A 14,471-nucleotide genomic window follows, 5' to 3' on the forward strand; every position below is an offset into this window, starting at 1 on the left:
AATAGAGTAATTTTTTCACTTAACAACACTACACTTCAGGTCGCGTATTTTTTAACCGACCTAGCTGAACTCGGATAAATAGCCGAGTTTGTGTTGTTGCTTTGCGTGTATTTCGTCATTTAAGCGAGTGTTTCTTTTGTAGCACGGTTGCAAAAGAATGGACCAATTATGTGTTTTTTATAAACGTGAAACACAAAATAATAACTATAACTGGTGTTTGGTTTGGTCAATCGTCTGTAGTGATTACGGTTAAGTAATTTTAATCATGAAACATTAAGTTGATTACGATTAATTAATTTTAATCGTTAATTTTTGATCGTTAATCAGATTAACATTTTGCCAACACTGATTTCTAGGAGGAAAGATTTTATAAAAATATATCTGGCATTTTATTTTAATAGTATTGCAACCCTTACAAAAATTTCCCATTATTTCTCCTGCAAATTTTAAAATGACATCATTCTCAATAAATTTCTAATTAGAATGAGTAAACACAACAATCCCTCAATATGCATATAGCGTGTACTCACTCGCACCTGTGAAAAAATAGCTCCGGAAAATCGACGCGAATACAACTGGAAAATGGAAACATAGGAAATTTTTGGCGAATCAGAACAGAAGCAAAAGCGGAATCGAACGAACCGAACCTCGACTTGAGTGTTTGCGCTGGAGGAGCTCAAAGAAAACGAACGTCGAGAATCGTAAGGCTTTAATAATTTGGTTTCAAAAATTAATTTTACAAAATTAAGACATTGCGGTGATCTTTTAAAATCGTGTAAATCACTTGAACGGTTTAAATTCAACAGACTAGTGCATTTAGAAGTTTCTAAAGGCTATAATTGGTGGGTAGAAAACTGTGCGTGGTATTAGAAAGTGAAAATTAGTTGGAAGGAAAATTGGCGAGAACGGGAATTAAAAATCGATTAGCATCAATCGCTAGATTTTTCGTGCTCTTGTTATTGTAGACTTCATATTTGTATTGCGATTAAAACCGGCTAACGCCCACTTCTGCTATTGGATTATTAAAGCATTAAAGTGCTGCAAATTTGCGGCGTGACATAATAGTGAAGAAATATACAAGTTAAAACATTTTATGTATTTAACTATTTAAGGACACCTGAATTTCGTGATTGCATTTACATATCTATGCATGTATGTATGAACATTTGACCTCNTTGGCGAGAACGGGAATTAAAAATCGATTAGCATCAATCGCTAGATTTTTTGTGCTCTTGTTATTGCAGACTTCATATTTGTATTGCGATTAAAACCGGCTAACGCCCACTTCTGCTATTGGATTATTAAAGCATTGAAGTGCTGCAAATTTGCGGCGTGACATAATAGTGAAGAAATATACAAGTTAAAACATTTTATGTATTTAACTATTTAAGGACACCGGAATTTCGTGATTGCATTTACATATCTATGCATGTATGTATGAACATTTGACCTTTGCTAGATTCGGACTTTGTGGTTACTTTAATAAACATTTTAATTACAGACCATTGATTTAGTAGGGCGTATGCTCCGTCACAAATTTTAATGTTTTTTTGTTACAAATTTCCCAATTGGAAAAGCAGAAAGGGAAATTTTTATTAAAAAAGATTACGTGCCATTGCGCGTGCTAGCGGCGTCCTAAGGGTTGCCATCAATTTTGAATTTAAAATATCCAATAATTAAATAATAGGTTTTCAGAGCAGTTTGTTTAAAATATGCCTATTACGATATAGTTTAACGTGTATTATGTGTATTATTCCTACCATTTGAGCAGTCCGGTACTCATCAGATCTCCCTTTCAAATAAAGCCTTGCTTTCATTTTCTTTCATCTTGCTTCACAAGCCAGTCAATTTTCCTTTTGTTTCAGTTTCCAAAAAAAATCCCTTTATTCTCTTGTGGCCGCCTTCCCGCGGTCGTTTGATTGGATTTTGAGTTGAGTGAATTTGCCCGCAAGGGCATTTTGAGTGACGCCGCTGTTGTCCCAGTTCGGCATCGTTTCCTCGTTTCATTCTAGTTGCTCAGTTAGTTTGTGAGTGCGTATTCCGACGTAGCTGTCGATTTGCTCCACTGGTAGACGCTAAATTCTTCAATTGGATTTGATTTAATGATTGAAAATACTATTTATTTAATAAAAAATTGGGCGCGCCTGTGGCAAATTTATAGCTAATAGAAAATGCAAATATATTCTGATTCTATTCAGTGTTAATTTGTGCAAAACTGTGACTGCATCCTTCAAAAATAAAAGGCAATCCACAAGAAAATCTGTCGTTCCGCGCAAAATATTCCGTATCTTAAGATAAATACGTTGCTGACGACAACGACGGGAAAAACGACAAAAATTGTTAAATTTAATGTGTTTACTTGTGTGTGTGTGGTGAAAATCTCAAGTTTATGAAAAAAATTTGAATAGAAAACAAAAAAATATAAAAAATCATATTTTTTTTTACACCTTTCGGTTGAAGAACGGGTTGAGTTTTGAGAGCAGAACAGAAGCGAAAGAATAGCAAAAATAAGATAGAAAAGAAGACTACACGGCAGCCAGCGCACGCACTTGACAGGAGAAAAAGGTGTGAAAGAGAAAGCAGACACGGATAAAATACGCAACAAAACGGTAAGTGAGAATCTGGCTAAAGTGGAATGTAAAAAATAATCAAGAGGGGTAATCGTGAGTTTAAATTGTATTGAGCGGGGCATGGAGGGAAAAGGAGGAAAAAGAGCTTGATGGGCAAAGAAACGTATGATTGAAGTGATAAATTCGTTATCGTATTGAGATATCATGGTACTTTTTAACATCGACGGTAGATAGTTTTAATATGGAGTAAATCATAGAAAAATTGTGTAGATGTTCGAATATATTTGCAAATCTTTAATTATTCGTCATAAAAAATATGTTTAATTTGTTTAATACATACTCCACACTTGTGGTCCGATAAAAAACAACTTTTGAAACCCTGTCAAGGTAAAAGAAAAAAATTTAGGTACAAGAAATTCACAGAAAATCTACAATTGGAAATATTGCGAATATTTTCAAGTCAAGTGAATAGATATACATATGTAATATTGGTACTATACAAAAGGTGTGAATTTAATTAGTCAATATTTTAACATTTTCTTTTAACTTAGTTAAGAGCCGGCCGCAAATGACGTCATGCTGTATCGCAACGAATATGTTGCGGCTGCGTTGGTTTTGTTTTTATTTTTTTATTTTTTCTTTTGATTTACTTTCAGCTATTCGTTATTCGTTTTCCGTGCTCTTAACATACGCTATTGCTAAATACTCGCATGTCGGGCTCTACTCTTTTTGCAGTTACTGTTGTTATTTAACTTGTTTGCCTCTGTTCGCTTGCTCGCTAGTGTAGTTGTATGTATGTATGTATGTATGTATGTATGTATGTATTATGATTATATGCAGTGCAACAACGAAATACGCCGCGAGCGAATGTCATCAATTGTTCTTATTCGCTGCCGCTGATTCGGTTTATTTTTTGGGTTTGGTCAATTTTTTAATTCCGTTTTGACGTCAAACATTGAAAATTTTATTTGATTTTATGATTGTACATGTATTCAGGGGCATGCTATGCACATACTTTAATGCCCGCCGTTCTACTCGATGTGCAGCATCCGCTCTTGTAGTATGTATTTGTTATTTTTTTTTTGCAATCAGTTTAATAATTGCAACGTCATGCCATCAAAGTTGTTCCCGAGAAAGTGGTAGATCTGGTGGGCAGCGCGCCAGCGTGTTCGGACATGCACATTGAAAGGAAACAATAATTGAAAGCACCTACTTGAAAGTTTCCACAATAAAAAAAAATGAGAATAAGGACCACATTGCCATTGTATTATGTGCAAAACCCTAGGTACAATCATGAATGCATGAATGTACATACAATGAATGTACATTAGGGCGAATCACTATAAAATTTATTATTAGTAAGTAGCTTCTAAAACATATCTGCCATATAAACACATTTTATGTGTTAGATACTTGAGAAAACAACCCTAAAGACTGGCTATCACTATGTCATATTTTGACGCCAAAATTTGTTGTCATATTTTAACACAAGTTTATCTTCAGCCCATATACACGACTAAAGACCTACCCCGGTCGAAATCAATCGATATAACGCATTTTAATCCAATTTGGCAATGTGTTTTTACTTATTTGACGACAAATGTCATTCATTTTGATATAGTGAAAACCAGTCTTAAGTCTTTCGCCATAATATTTTGGAATACTATTGAGATTTAAGTGACCGATTTGAAAACACCTAAACATTCCAACATTTTTATGTAGACCTTTTAAACTTAAATTTCCTATCATCTGATGGGATTTTTTAGGAAAAAATATTTTCAAGAACCAACCCCGCCTTTCTTTGGTTAGGCACCCTAATGAACATATAGGCATACACGTGGGCAATATATGTATATCTTGATGGTCTTCATGCCTCATGTTTTAGTAATTGAAGAGCGTATGTACATATATAGTGTAAAAATACATTTTCGTTTGGTTTAGCAGCACTATTTGGGTTGTTTTAATGGCGATTATTACATGCATTGAATCCAATGAAATGAACAAGAATGTACAGAAAAGCGGGAATGCGGAATGTAGAAAATACAGTAAATCGTTGTGAGCTAAGTATTATTACTTGCAGAATTTTATCAAAACTAAATTGGAACTTTTCTGTAAATATTAGCCACGATTGTTGAAGGTTTACAGATATGTAAAAAAAATGACACGACATTTTAACATTTTTCTTTTATTTGTTTAATGTTCATTTTATTTTTTAATTTTTAGAAAAATTCTGATTATGCAGTTTCTTAGCCCATTAAATTCTAGCAAGTTAAAAGTGGCTAAGTATTCGCGTTGATTTTTGATAATTTTTTTTGCGTGTGGTGTTTTTTTATTCCATTCAAAAAAATTATCGAACATACATACATACTTTTTATGGGAGCAAATGCCTTACACAGTAGCGCGTTTTATATGTACATATGTACATTCACTGCCGGAACAAAGTATTGGCACAGCAAATTCTTCATAATATATGCAACAATTTTCATTCTAATATTTTTTCGCTAAATGGTATAAAAATATGGTTCATTCTACAACAAAAAACATAAAAATATAATTCCTAAACTTTGTGCAAAACTCGCTAAAATTCAGCAATTTTTCGTGAAAATTTTCCACTTTTTAATCAGATTTTTTACAATTTTTTTTTTGAGTATGCAGATTTGTAGCCCAATCATTTTTATTACCTAGGAATAAGGGTGGGCTTTAGTATTCAGCCGCACCTTTTGTTTTAAGAAAACCAGGTGGAATTAAATGAAACTTGGTCAGGATGTTAATGGAGGTACCCTCTAAAACATGTATAACTAAAAAATATAAACAATATAATTGTTTATAAGTTATTTGTTGTTAATATTTCTTACATCGTTCCACTTGATTTCCTTATCAAAGAGTGCATTTGTCACCCACTCTCATATATATAAATGCACATAACACTACCTAATAGTTTACACACTTTTATTTTATTTTATCTTGTATATAAATCACTCTAATCAAACTTCTATTAACTTGTAATTACATTACATTGCACCCATATTTACAATAACACATGGTTGCAAACTGACACATAAGATGTGTTGCCATACCGTACAAAACAATACAATAGAAAGAATTCTACGTAGTGAGGGTTATAATCCCTAAGTGCGCCCGCAGGCCGCCAACGCAGAAAGGTGTTCATTGCAAAAGGTGTTCAGCCTCTCTTTTCGGCAACACAGAAAGGAGAATTCTACTAAGAGAAAATTCCGCATTAAAAATTTGCTTTTATTATTCAAAATTCCAGTCTGGCAGCACCAAGTTTTATGTTATTTTGCTATCTTATTCATCGTTTATACGAAAACTTTACCAACAAATTATATAAAAACTATAGGGTTGCTAGAAAAAGGGGGGTGTTTTTGAAATCAGGGAGTCCTATTCTACCCCCCTCGTCCACACTTTTTCTAGAATTTGACATCCGCATACTAAAATTTTCCCAGGAATAATCTAGGAGTTACCGTTTTTGGCAATTTTTTTCACGCAGTCTCTTCCATACAAGCATTTTTTTTTTCGAAAATACTTTATATGGGNTTTTTTTTTATACTGTTTATACATTACCATCATTTTTATTCTCATCATTGCCATGGGCTTTTATAATTATCATTGCATTCTACTACATTCAAACGACTATTCTTGCAACATTGCGCGCCAAGTCGAAGGTGTNACCACATTAGTATGGGACCACCTCTGAGACACTACCTTTCCGATTCAAAAAGAATTATCGAAATTGGTTGACGTGGTCCAAAGTTATGCGGTAACATTAGGGTGGCCCTTAAAAATGAAATGGTTCGGTTCAGGCGTGTTGCACAGGGGTCAAAGTTCAGATTCCCCTATGGAGACTGAAAAAATTTAAATTAATTCTTTTTAACGCCTTACCCTACTCAAATCGGGACCAAAATTTATATGTGACATCTTCGACGTTAAGCAGTATCGATTTTGGGTATTAGATGAAACAAATATTAATTTTAATTTTTTGAGTCTCCATAGAGGAATCTAAACTTTGACCCCTGTGCGACACGCCTAAACCGTCTCCGATCGGGACCAACATTTTTGTGTGATATCTTTGTCTATATTAGCATCGATTTGGGGGTTGACGTTTAAGAAATCTGATGTAATAATGTACTTAATACATTTAAGGACCACCCTAGGTAACATACATAAAAAAAATATATATATATATAATTTCGACGAACTGATAACCTCCTCCTTTTTTGGAAGTCGTTAAAAAATGNAAAAACACTACAATTAATGCCGTAGTTAACTTTTCCAATTTCGAAAAGTGTAGTGCTAACTTGACAGACGTCGATTTTTGACTAACTCCGAACTTACATTTTTTTACTAGAATTTAATGGGCTGCAAAACTGCATACTCAAAAAAATTCTAAAAAATCTGATTAAAAAGTTGAAAATTTTGATGAAAATTTGCTGAATTTTCGGTAGTTTTGCACAAAGTTTAGGAATTATATTTTGATGTTTTTTGTTGTCGAATGAACCATATTTTTATACAAAATTGACGGAAAAATATTAGAATAAAAATTGTTGCATATATTGTGAAAAATTTGCTGTGCCAATACTTTGTTCCGGCAGTGTATGTACATACATATATAGTATACCAAAAGCCTAAATTGTGCACAATTCGTTGATCCTGTTGCATTTAGTAAGAGTTTTACAGCAAGACATTTGCTTTGCGTGACCATTAGTTACTTATCAATTTTGTTGCTGTAAAACATGAATGAAACTTGTTAGCTAATTTGCACACCGCAACTTACTACACTCACTTGTTAGATATTATTCTTGTTGCCAACGCATTATATGCATGTGTATGTGTACATTCACATGTATGCACTACGAGTATTTGTTAAAATGCGTAAAAAAGCGAAAAAAAAACAGTCAAGTCATAAGAGAAGTCAGAAATCTGGGTTAAACCTACAAAGCAAGGCACGCGACACCGACACCAAGCTGCCGTCTCATTTATGCAGCGGCCACTGACTGCACCGCGCCGTCATAGTCTAAGCACATTCGGCGCCCCAATGGCGCCTACTATACAAACCGCAGCAGGGCGTGAGAGAGGTAGGCACCGTTGAGACAGTCAAACTGCAAACAAGTGCCGACGTCAATATTTTGTTTCTTCGTTTAGTGTAGTGTCTCAACAATGCCATCACATTTGTAATGCAAATAATATTCATAAAAAGCATGACAAAATATGCCACAGAAAATGCTGAGATGATAGAACACTTAAATATGTATACATATTTCGCAAACTCTTGCACATTTAATCGTTTAGTGTGATGTTAATTATTGACCTAAAGCCTATGGAGGGTGGCCTACTTCTGGGAATAAAAATTGAAGGTATGTTTTTATATTTGAAATTCACTTGGACTCAGTCAAAAAATAATAATTTCTATAAGTTATTCTTGTTGGCATTAAAAATTCTTCACCTTATCGAAATTGCACATCGTTCACTCACTATCTTATCGCTAAGTTGTTGATAGAATAGCACGTCGAACGTTGTGAGCAAGAAAACCGGCACGCCGCACAGTGGAAAATATTGAAAAAAATCTGGCGACGCACAGTAATTCGACTGTATAAAGGCAGGAGGAAAAAATTCATGGTGATAGTTAATAAAAAAAGACTGTAGGGGAAGAGAGGGGAGAGAAAAGTCATAAATACAAACTTTCACATAATTTACTCACCCCCTGTTGTTGTTGTAGCGGTCCGTTTCCAAGAAAAATACCGGAATCGGCGCAATACCATGGCACTTGACGGTGAACCGATTAATGCAAGTGTATTTTTTGCAACTGTAATCAGTACTTGTAAGTGTGGTGGAATATTCAGGTGGAGGTATATATGTATTTGCAATTTATTTGATGTTTTCTTTTTTATCAAAAAAATTACTTTGAAATGTAGGTCCAGGTCATGAAATTAGACGCGCCTTTATAGAATTTTATGTAGTCATTTTATCCGATATTACCCACTGTGTGCCGGCGGAATATACTGTAATTTCAACAGGGTTTGCAAAGCGTAACCAAGTGCAAATGTAGTACATTGAACAGCTACTTTCTTTTGAGGGTTTTCAAAATAGGAAATACAGTGACTCAAACAAATGTTCACAATGTTTTTCAAGTTAAATTTTTGTTGTTTTTCCTTAAAAATATTGTTCAAGCTTTAACCAAACCCATATAAAGCAAAGGTCAAACTTCATACAAAATTTAACACATTTTCTTTAAATTTCGACCTTTTAATTTGAATCTTTAAAATATTTTTTTTTTTTCTTTTTTTTGTTACCGCGTTTGCGTTGTTTATTTTTATGAAAACTGGCGTTGATATTTTGAAATTTCGCTGCGAATGGTCTTGCGCATAAAATAAAATCCACGTGTGGATACTTGTTTTACTCACTGTATGTATAATAAATAAAATTTATTTTCTGGAATAGACACGAAAACTGTTAAAAAGCAAAGTTCCAAACTTAATTAAGTAGCTTTCTACTTTGGTTTACCATTTCTTCATCCAGTATTGTTAAATATACATTGTATACAAATAAAAAAAATAAAAAATATGGAAAACCTTATTGTGCCTCCATTTGATTCATTGTGCGTACATTCATACTTTTATATCAATGGGTCAAAGCGGGCGTTGGCTGCTACTCATTGGACGTGCGCTCCTCCTCACATACACATTCATTAGTGTGTTTACACGCCAACCATCGCATGCTTGTCTTCTCGTCACTGCTGCCTTCACTGTTGTCTTGCGCAATATTTCATTTGCTAAAGCAAAGCGTGTATTATTTGCTTAGAACTTTGTCCAGTTTTTCCAACCACATTCTCTTACTCCGTTTTGTTATGTGCTCACTTAGTATCAGTGGTGATATCATATCAGTTGCTATTATAAGTTGTTCAGCTCACTTTTTTCTTTAAATTTTTGCTTGTATATTTTACCGCGCCCAAACTAAATTCGTTTTGGATTACGTAATTAATTATTACTACCAGCATGCNCCGCGCCCAAACTAAATTCGTTTTGGATTACGTAATTAATTATTACTACCAGCATTCATTATACGTCCACATATGTTTGCCCTTCTACAAATGTATTAATATTATTAAACGTATTCTTTTACATTTTCTGCTTAGTAACTAGTTTCATTTTCTTCTGGTTTAGGGGCACTCACTACGATTTTCTGCGCAACTCATGTTTAACTGATCTTTTCTCACGCCCTTGCTAAAATGTCTTGTTTTTTGTTTGCTGGTTTTTCTTCTCTTTTTTTACTTTTGTCGCTTGTTGAATCTCATCGACGCGTCTGCCTTATGGCATGCCCTATCTACACTCACCCCGCATTTGAATGCGCATAATGAACGGAAAATGTTTTCTGTCTGCAACAACTTTCTCTCTTATGCCCGCCTGTCATTAGTTCATCAATCAAAGGAGTCAACCAAGCTGCAACAAGAGCAGCGATTCGGGCGTCGATTGTCAGCTAGGGTGGTGCGAAAAAATACATTTTCCGATTTCGAAATTCTAATAGTGCCTAAAAGTTGCGTAAAATTGAACCAATTTAAACCATTTTCCGCTTGTATAATATTTAAGGCCGCCCCAAGAGCCTTACCTGCCTCGAAAAAAAATCTAAAATATCAACGGTAATTTTTAGTCACTGGAAACTTGCACTTTATTATACTGAAGTTGAATGGGTCGCAGAAACGCTTACTCGGAAAATTTCGAAAAATTAAAAAAAAACGTTTGAAATTTTGAGGACAATTTTTTGGATTTTGATTCATTTTTGTAAACTTTGTGCAATTTTTGAAAATTTTATTTTTGTTGTTCCTGTCATAGATCAAACCATATTTTAAATAAAAATTATTAAAAATAAATAAATAAACAGGAGTTGCCCAGCAATATCATTTTGAATTTTTGTACATAATTTAATTATGAAGGAAAATGCGTGCCACTGTTAGCAAAAGCATAAATGCCCAAAAAAAATTTTGCTGGTTTTGAAATGGCGATTACATAAAAACCAACAGTAGTAGTTGTGGTAATACAAAACATTCAGCGCGCCTTCAAATGACGAACGACCAACATTTGTTTGTAGCTAACCACAAAACTCTCAGGTAATTTTATGCGCTTACCTTCTGCATTGCAAGAAGCTCTGTTTAATATGCATGCACTTGCCAGCAAGCAGCTGTGTTTATTATGTATTTTTTCTGTTTATCAAATGTTGTAATGTGTAGTGATCTAACATAAATTTACATAAATTATGTATTTTCGATTTGTTTGCATACATAGCTAATGGAAGTATATTTCAGTGTAAGTATTTATTAAGATACATAAATATATACATACATATATTTTTTAACTACTACACAAACATAATTATTTGTATGTAGTATTCATATTGCGCTTCTGATATTGTCAAAATGAATATTACTTATTTAGTATCGAACATTTGTACAATTGATGCAACAGACACAAAACAGAGTTGATAGCCGCCCTGAGCAGAAAGACGTTCGACATTTAACATTTTAGAGGTTAGGGCAAAAAAAAATTGAGCTAAAGATGAAATAATGCATAACAAAAAAAAAATTTAAGTAAATATTGTGGTTGGGATCGCCTTTTGCACTTAGGAGCCGGCTTCGCACATTTAGGTGCTAGATGAAGCGTAACATCAAGAGCCAACATGAAGTGGGAAGAGAGCGTATTAAAATTTTCTCATTGCTAAATGTATGTTGATTTTAATGTATTTTTTACACCCCTTTACCCTGAGAACTGATTTACATCTTGCGTAGCACTTGCTGGCTCTTTGACTGCTTTAAGAGCCAAAAATCGGGCCATCCCTGGTCTAAAGGAAAGAAGCTAATAGTATAAACATAAATAACACCAAAAAAGTCATCAACAATAATAACAGTTGCATTAGTTGCAGTCAATAATACAATAAAAAGCCAACATAGGCAAACAAAAATATACAGACGAACAAACAACAACAAACCAGTTATAAAAACAAATAAGGTGCACAATTTCAAAATAAAAAGTGTGATCAAGCGGGTATTCAATTCTGAAAATGCAGCAAAACTGGCTGTAGCAGATTTATATGTGCACGAGCGACTGCGAAGAGGGGGTGAAAGAAGCCAAAGCTAAACCAACAATTACGACAGCAAAATGTCCAAGCGCATAAATCGTAGATGAGCAGAAGCGCAATTACTAATCCCCCAGCAGAATTGCTAGCGGCAATAACTGAGGTCTATAACGTAACAGCTCACTCGCATTGCTATTGCAGCCGTTGTCGGATAAAGGTAGGTTTAAAAACAATAAGCTTGCAGCGACAGTTAGGAGGAAGTTATGTACTACATGAGCTACGCAACACAAAATATAAGAAAAAAAAAACAAATCTTTGCACTCAAAGCTTGAATTATAAAGAAAAAACGCGGAAAAACTGTGTGTTTCAAATGTATGCCCTCTTTGAAAAGCGCTAACTTTATGCAATTTTCGTAAACTGAAAAATGAAAAGGTTTTGTATTCGCTGTATATAGTAGTAGGCCTATTACTTTTTAATATTTTATTTAAGAGAAACTATTTACCCAGAAAGCTCGCTGATTTTGCAAACCCAGTAAACTGAAAAATTCTTAGAAGGGGTATAAGAAACGCACATCCTGAGTGCTACTTTTCACCTTCGACTTGGCGCGCAATGTTGCAAGAATAGTCGTTTGAATGTAGTAGAATGCAATGATAATTATAAAAGCCCATGGAATGATGAGAATAAAAATGATGGTAATGTATAAACAGTATAAAAAAAACAACACATACATATGTACTATGTGCAGTTGCGATAAAAATTATAGCACCAAAATTCAGAATGGTGTTGCTTGGCACTTTGCTTATTTATTAATTTTAATAATTTTCATTTCAAATTTAGTTCGACCATTAACAGAAAACACATAAGTGAAAGTTTCAAAGCTTACACAAAGTTCATAAAAATTTATGAAATTAAAAAAAAATTCATTAAAATTTCTATCTACAATTTTTAGAAAATTTTCTATTATGCAGTTTTATAGCCCCTTAATTTTAGTATAACAAAATGCAAGTTTCAAGTCTTTTAAACATTACCGTTGATTTTTTTTTTTTTGACGAGGGTGTTGAGAATTTTTTCCTTATAACGTATCAACAAAATTTATTTTTGCGAAATAAATTACGTAATTTATGTACATACATACATACATAGGACCACGTTGTGGTTTATTTTAAAAAATAAAAAAATAAATTAACAAAAGCAAACTTTCCCATTATTTATAGAACGCGATTACATTCATGTGACAGTCTCGGCTGGTTTCGCAGTAGCGCATCCTGTTAACCCAGTTTTCTAAGATCCCGATGACGGTTTCTAGCTCTACCTCCCGAATGGCTTTCTCGATATTCGCCTTAACGTCCTGAAACGTTAAAAGATTATACGCGTAACATCGGTCCTTCAGGGTACCCCGCAGCAAGAAGTCTAACGGCGTCAAATCGGAGCTTCGAGCTGGTAATTTTTCTTAATAAGTAAATAAAAAGGCTGACAAAACTAGCAACATAATGCACATACTTGCAATTTCTCGCACCTAGCTGTACATTCAGCTGCAACCGCCAATTCAATCAACTGTGTCTGCAATGTCGTTTTGTTAGACGTGCCATTCGTCGCTTTGGCCGACCAACGTTGTCTGGGCGCTACTAGCAACATTCTTTATCATCATCAACTTTGGAAGCGGTAGTATGGTAGGAATATCACGACGACACAACGCACAGAGGAGTGTGCTAAAGCTTTTGGCGTTCACAATCTAAATGGAGTCTAAGGTGAGGAGATACATACAGAAGTATGTAGTAAGTAGGTAGGTACGGTAGGTAGTAAATAGGTAGGCAGTTGATAGCAGACATGCCCCAAACAAGAAATGGCAGGCAATGTAGAATAAGCTTGTATTCGTACATGTCCAAGTACCTAACACATACATATGTAACTATGTAGATAAATACGGAATACGGCTGGGAATAGTAAAAGATTTTAATGATGCTGCTCCAACTCGCCCAACACTTCTGCCAGCGCAACAGAGACACTCACTCATTCGCACACACATACAAACACACACCCGGTGAGGTCAGTGTCTTAATAGCCAAGTCCAGAATATCTTCTTTTATTTTGTGTTGAATTATTGCCACCAACCGTTAAATAGTTGAACGATTAAAGACGCAAGCTGTATGCAGGAGAAAAATATAAATTAATAGTCGCTGCAATGAAGGCATGAAAACTGAAGTTTCTGAGATTAAAAATTTGTGTTAAACACCAGAGCGCAATGGACGCAAGAAAGTCGCCGGCAGCCGGTTGCGGCGGCTGGTGACTGACTAGAGGAGCAAGTGCTGCTTAAGATTCACATTGGTGTTGTGGAAAAATTAGGCCAGATTAAAAGGTGACAGGCTGGCACACAAAGAGACTGACAGTTAAATAAATTTCTAGTTAGATACTCGCTAATCGCATGGGTGATAACGAACATACTGGTTAATTGGATTTTTGTTTTCAGTTCAAGGAATTAGCATAAAATCTTTTTTACTTAAAATATATTTTTAATATAAAGCAACGTAAGTTACTAATACTACTATTGGAACAAGTAGGCGACGAGGCTTGGAAGAAAGAGGTGAAATGTGGAAATAAAAGGTCCAAAAATAATCAGCAGCAACTATCACCTTTAAAAAAGAAATCGGACATAAACGTTATAAAAGGAGTCTATTTTAAATGGAACACTTAGAGCAGAACTCGATGTCGGAATCTTTATTATTACCTGAAAAAACAATCTCTGACATTACCTTTTTAAAAATCATTTCATTCAAATATTGGCCGCAGACGGAACATAGCTGTCAATAGCGAGCGCTAACG

At 34.4% G+C, this 14,471-nt stretch overlaps 1 protein-coding gene and 1 long non-coding RNA gene across 5 annotated transcripts in view; one reads left to right on the plus strand and one right to left on the minus strand.

The window, feature by feature from the left end:
• The window catches only part of LOC108364697 (putative helicase MOV-10), a 66,124-nt gene that overhangs the window by 35,635 nt on the left and 16,018 nt on the right, over window positions 1–14,471 (minus strand). The gene's annotated exons all lie outside the window — the stretch shown is intronic.
• Window positions 604–14,471, plus strand: part of LOC108364702 (uncharacterized) — a 25,187-nt gene continuing 11,319 nt past the window's right edge. The window contains exons 1-2 of one of the 3 annotated variants that reach the window (XR_001847799.1): window positions 604–842; window positions 2,162–2,609. This is a non-coding gene — a long non-coding RNA (uncharacterized LOC108364702). The remainder of the gene's footprint in view (window positions 843–2,161; window positions 2,610–14,471) is intronic. The other 2 variants (XR_001847797.1, XR_001847798.1) reach the window with 2 other exon arrangements.

Source organism: Rhagoletis zephyria, unplaced genomic scaffold (assembly GCF_001687245.7).
Source record: "Rhagoletis zephyria isolate East Lansing unplaced genomic scaffold, Rhagoletis_zephyria_1.1 Rzeph_scaffold_01642, whole genome shotgun sequence".
NCBI lineage: Eukaryota > Metazoa > Arthropoda > Insecta > Diptera > Tephritidae > Rhagoletis > Rhagoletis zephyria.